Source organism: Tupaia chinensis, unplaced genomic scaffold, assembly GCF_000334495.1.
Source record: "Tupaia chinensis unplaced genomic scaffold, TupChi_1.0 Scaffold000373_1, whole genome shotgun sequence".
Classification (NCBI taxonomy): domain Eukaryota; kingdom Metazoa; phylum Chordata; class Mammalia; order Scandentia; family Tupaiidae; genus Tupaia; species Tupaia belangeri.
In genome coordinates this window covers 682,841-688,987 of record NW_006159870.1, presented here as the reverse complement: position 1 = coordinate 688,987, position 6,147 = coordinate 682,841, and positions in this window count along the sequence as shown.

The following is a 6,147-nucleotide window of genomic DNA, read 5'->3' as shown; positions in this document are numbered from 1 at the left end:
GCTGATCCACTTGATTATTGATCTCATTGATCATTTCACTGTTCGTCAGACTTGCCCAGCAGTGAGCAGGAGCCACATGCAGTATCCTGTATGAGATGGTGGACTCTTGCTCTAGATCTTTCTCCCTGAGGTATGTGGAAACAATAATGCCATAGGCTCAACTTCTACAGAAATGATATTTTCAGGAGAGCTCTCTGATGCTTCCATGCTGTTGGCAGTGGCATGTGAAGCTGCACTTGCATTGGTTATCTTTGGAATCTCCAGCTTGGCAGCACTTATCCAAAATAACCAACCAGCATCACATGACACCATGGTCCTCCAGCATAAAGGTGGTGCTACTAAATTCTGATAATTCCTCTAACTGAAGAATAAAAATGCTGAAGTTATATGATTAAAACTCTCAAGTAAACGAGATTATCCCAGGAGATGTACAGCCATATTAATTTCAGTAGTAAAAACCTTATGATCTTTTTGTTTTCCCAAGATGATGTAAGGGCTGTGTACATATTCTTATAGGTCTTATTTTTGTGGAGGTCATGCTGTTTATTATGGATTTATCCAAGGAGAGAGAACATCCTCAACTTAATAGAATATGCCAGATGCATTCAATCACTTACCTAGACAAATCAAATCCAACCTGCAAACTCGTGTTGAGAAATATAATTAATAATACAATCTATGTCAAGTTTGAAACAAATTATTTATTATAAAGTGACATCAAAAATTTAGGAAACAAATACACCTATTAATGCTCTTTTACATAAAATGTATTAAAATTTTTAGGGGATAGACAGTAGTGCAGTTGTAAAAGTCAATGCCTTGTGACCCCCACACTCCCATAGGAATGTCCCACATTCAAAAATGTTACATTCTGTGCTTGCGAACTAGTTTATACTTGTAGCATACACTATTTATTTCATAAATGGGCGTGACTTTTCCATTAAAAAGGATTGAACATTAGTAAGTTTGAAATTAATTTTTCTCATTGATTTTAAATCAATAATTTAAAATAAAATATGGAGTATTATCTCAAAGAAGGTGGATTTTAAACAAAAGAATTGACCACTCCTTATCTTTAAGAGCAACCACTGGATTACTAATGTAAATACAATTTTAATAACAGCCCGTTTCCATAACTAATTGCGATCACCGTGTAGCCATGCTGTATGATAATTGGAACAGCAATGTATGTGAATGTGATATGCACGCCTATTATATTTTACTTTTTACCTTCCTGTACATGGGGAAGATAGATACAATGTCACTTGCATTTAACCATAAGGATGCATTTTATTTAACAACTCAAGGAAAGAATGTTTTCTGCAAAGCCATGATCAAGTATCATAGGATCTTAGATCTACCAGTTACATTCACAGAAGGTACTTCCCATGTTAGTCACAGTACGATGGAACCATGAGAGGAGGAAAGAGTAGAAACCCCTTTTTTTGGACCTCGAGTTTATAAAGTCAAAGAAAAAGCAGAATTCTCTTAAACTGTCAAATCTGAAACATCTCCGCTCAATTCTATTTGCTTTCTAGAGATTTAACTCTCTTTTTTCTAAGCTTCTTACTTTCAATGTTTTCTGAGACTCTCTTACAGGGAATGTTGTGTTTTACAGTGACTCTTTAATGATACAAATACAATAGTCCGAAATACATCAGTGTCACAGTAATTTTGTTCGAAAGTTCAGATCATTGGGATACGACAAAGCATGTACTGAATGCCTTTCTCCAAAGAGTCATCAATACTCAATGCTCAGCATTTTAGTGACAAAGGCACTGCTATTTTCACAGGGAAAAAAAAATCATGTGTTCCTCCAAAGACATAGAAACTCAGACTCAAAAACTGTTAATCAGTGACCACATACAATGCTAGTTTGTGTTTATAAACTTGTAATCATGCTATAGAAAATGAAAGATTGTTTTACTTGACATAGTAATGTTTATAATAGTGTTTGTAAAATTGGCAAATGTGGTATGAGTTATTATAATGAAATAACTAATAGAACATTATGTGTTGCCCTACGAAAACCTAATCCTTTAAAATCAAGGATCTTCCATAGCACAGCAAAGCAATTCAGAAACCTGTATTTCAGTTGCTTAGGCTTGAATTCCAATTCTGCCACTTGCCAGGTGGTAGACATTGGAGAAGTTGCTTAATTCGTCAGTGCTTCAGTTGTCTCATCTATAAACTAGAAATGACTGTTATAAAGCCAATATTAGACTGCTATGAATTAATATTTATAAAGTACTTGGTGTAGTCCTTGGCACACATTTAAGAGTATTGCAAGTGCTAGATTAAAAAAAAAAGAGAAACAAAAAAATAAATAAAAATTCAACTTCAATATGTCTAAAAATTACCCAGGTGGTATACTTTTTTGTTGTTGTTGTTTTGTGAGAGGTTTTTGCTATAGGGTGCATGCACTAGCCAGAAAGACAGAGACAGAGAGACAGGTTTCAAAAAATCACCTTCTGGGGGGACAGCCATGCCACAGTCCCTTCTTCATTCTCCTTTCTGGATCTTGAGCACACATACACACACACCCAGCATGAGTTTAACCCACTGGGTCAGGGACTCAAACCGTAGTTGACTACATGGGAGTCCAGCAACATAGCCATTATGCCATCTGCTGGTCACCCCAGGTGTTATACTTGAATCTTATTGACTCTGTTTCAGCTAATGCTGCCTGAGGTGATGTGTGGTTATGATCAGAACAAGGTTTATACTGGCATGACCCAAAACTGTAAATGTAGGGTAGAGAGTGATGAACTAGCCATTTGGAACACATAAGCAAATCTGAGAAATTCAGAATTAGGATAAGATTCAAAGTCACGCTATTTGAGACAGAGGATGGGGAAGAGTGTAAGAAGTGCATTGGGTGGTATTGAGACTGTCACTGAATGGCTGCCATTGGCCAACCCTCTGTGTCTGGAATAATGGAGCAGGTAGAACCCATCATAACTCTGAGTTGGAATCCCAGAAAATATTGTGGCTTGACCTTTGTCCAGCAGCTTAGATTTCACAACCTAGCTCCGCATGCTTTTATTTATTTATTTATTTATTTTAATATTATCAGGTTTTCCATGTCAGGGACCATCCTCAAATTTCTTGGATTAGGAACTTAGCCTTTGTCTGCTCTTCCCTCAGTACTGGCACCTCAACTCTAGGAAACTTATAATAAATAAATATTTGATTTTGTCAAAACTTTAGCAGAGGAATTAATTATATTTGCGAGTATTTGGAATAAAATAGGAGTTTCAGTGAGAAGAATATCTGGAATAAAGCATGTAAGTGCTTACATACTGGAAAACTGGAAAGCCATTTCAGCAATTAGTTTAATAAATATTTCCTGAGTTCCTATACAAATAATTTGATTTTCTGGGAGTCACATAAAGCTGTCATGGGAATATAGTATAGGAGAAAAATGCATACACATAAATAGAAAATATAGTCAATTAAAATAGTTATCCATGAAAACAACAGCTGACTTAGCAATTTGAATTTACATTCCACAAACAAGTACCTTACTCTTACAAGAATTTCATTCTCTAGTAATAGAGTCTTAACCCAAAATTTCTAAATCAAAATTTGGTTTAAAAGTAATTTAGGATTTTATTCATAAATTGACTATTATGAATTATGTTGGCAAAAAATAAAACTGTTTTGCAAACTAGCACAAGTTTTATTCTGAAGTTAGGACCTTTCATCAGATTATTCTCATTGCTACATTATATATTTGTTCTTTAAAATAAGGAGGTTTTTTTCTATCATTTACAGAAGTAATATAGCCTCAAAATTCAGCTGCTGCTGTGTTTTCTCTTTAATTTTGAAATTCAGAATTCTTAATATTTATTTTAATTATCTTCTTCAGTATCTTTCCATAGTGCACAGTAAATGAAGAGATAAACATGGTATAGACATGGCTAGACAGTTTGGGCTGAATACAGAAAGGATTCAAGCCCAGAGAAAAACTGCCTTTTAAGGCTCATGTCATGGAAGGAATGAAAAAAGAATAGTTCAGTTTCTTATCTTCTTGTAATGACTCCTGGCACCAACTACATGCTGTTGGGTCAAACTTCACAGTTTAAGAAACTTCTCCTCTACAAAACTGCTCACATTTCAGATGTCAGCTATAAGTTGGGGTTCTCCAGGCCATCTTCACTTCCAATCGATTGGCTACACCTTTATGGTTTCCCACTACACATTTTTTTTTTAAAGAGGTCTTTTGACTATAGGGATGTGTGCTCATCAGAAAGACAGAGAGAGACAGAAAGCCAGAAGTCACCTCCCAGGGGGGATGACCATGCCGCAATCCCTTCTCCATTCTCCTCTCGGGATCTTGGGCATGCATGCCCTTGTGCCCGGTGTGAGTTTAAGCCACCGAGCCTGGGACTTGAACTGCAGTCAACTACTTGGGAGTCCAGCGACACCGCCAATACGCTAACTACTAGCTCTTCGCACTACACTTTCAAATTTTATTCACTAGAATAACTCACCATAGTTAGAAAATGCTGTCATATGATTAGTTTTCTAACAGCAAATAGAAACCAGAACAATCCATAGAGAAAGACTTATAAGGTCAGGTCAGAGAGCGACTAGAACAAGAAGTTTCCACTGTTTTCTAGCTATAGACACCTAGACAGCATTATCTTCTATGGGAACTTTGATGTATGGCAATACTCAGAAGTTCTCAAGCTTCAGTGTCCATAGATATTATTGAAACTTCATTTCAGAAGCATAAATGATTGAATTGTTGCATATCCTACTCAATCTCTAGCCGTACCCCTTTCCCTGAAGACTAGACACAGCCCAAGGACTCATAACCCTAATTATGTGGCTGGTCTTTCTGACAACCACCCTACTCATTCCATAAGCATAAGCTATCTAGGTCCACCATGATTCACCTTGTCAGCATAAACGATCAGTTATTATCCACCATGAATATTATAAACTTTTATCACTTGAGAAATCCCAAGGACTTAAAGGCTACTTCTCAGGCACTGAGAATAAAACTAGCCAGATTATTTATTACATAGCCCTATCCAATTGAAATCACCAAGTCTTGGAAGAAATGGGTTCAATATCTCAATAATCTTTCTTTATCTTATTTTTGCTAATAATTGTCTATAACCTTCTCTTTATAACTTGTACCTTTTTCTTTAGTTTTCTTAGTAGTGAGATCTAATTTGTCTCCTTTCCTCTTAGACTCTGAAACTAAGAAAGTAAGTAGATAATGTAATGGCTAACAAATATAGGAAAGTGCTACACAGTGGGTGTCATTCTCAGTATTCCATGTGTCTATCAGTTCTTGGGTACATTATTACTCCAAATAAAAACATGATAATTTCTTTTTTTGTGTGAAGAAAGAAGGGATACAAGTGTTCAGTTAGGTGAGCAATATTCTCTGCTACTTCAGTATCCTATTCTGATTATGATTTGTCTGAGGCATAGGTAAGTAATTCTCAAGATTCTACACATGGTAAGTAGTCCACCTGAAGAATAAGTATGTCTCTTTTTAAAACCACTCTGAAACTTAGTTTTAATTAATGTTTTTAATTTTGTCAAATTCTTTACTAAAAAAAAAAAAATAAGATTTTTGCCACAGGTCATGTGTACTTGCTGGACAGATACAAAGAGACAGTGAAAGTCAGAAATCATCCCCTGCAGGGGGGATGTTCACACCAATTTCTGAGATTTGGGGCACATATGCAACATTGTGATTTTCAAGCCACTAGGTCCAGGACTCAAAACACAATTGGTCATGTGGGAGCCCAATGCCTTAACACCACATCACCTGCTGGCCCTTTTCAAAATATTTTTAAGCCTTTTCCCTAAATGGTTATATTCAAAGGTGTGAACCATAAGCAAAAAAGCAGGGAACTACTTATGGAAGTATCATAATGCACAGTTTTTTTAAAAGAATATTTATAAAACTTGGTCTAATCATAGTTTTAACTTCTTCCTTACTAAAATCATTTAACCTTGGTGTATAATGATATCATAGAAAAAAACAAAACTATTACTAAAAGTATAAAATCGGCTTGATGATAACTTTTTAAAAAGTAATTATTTAATTTTATAATTATTGTTGTTTTAATTTAACCAGAGTGAGACAGAAAGAGAGAGAGAAAGTGAGAAAGCAACCTA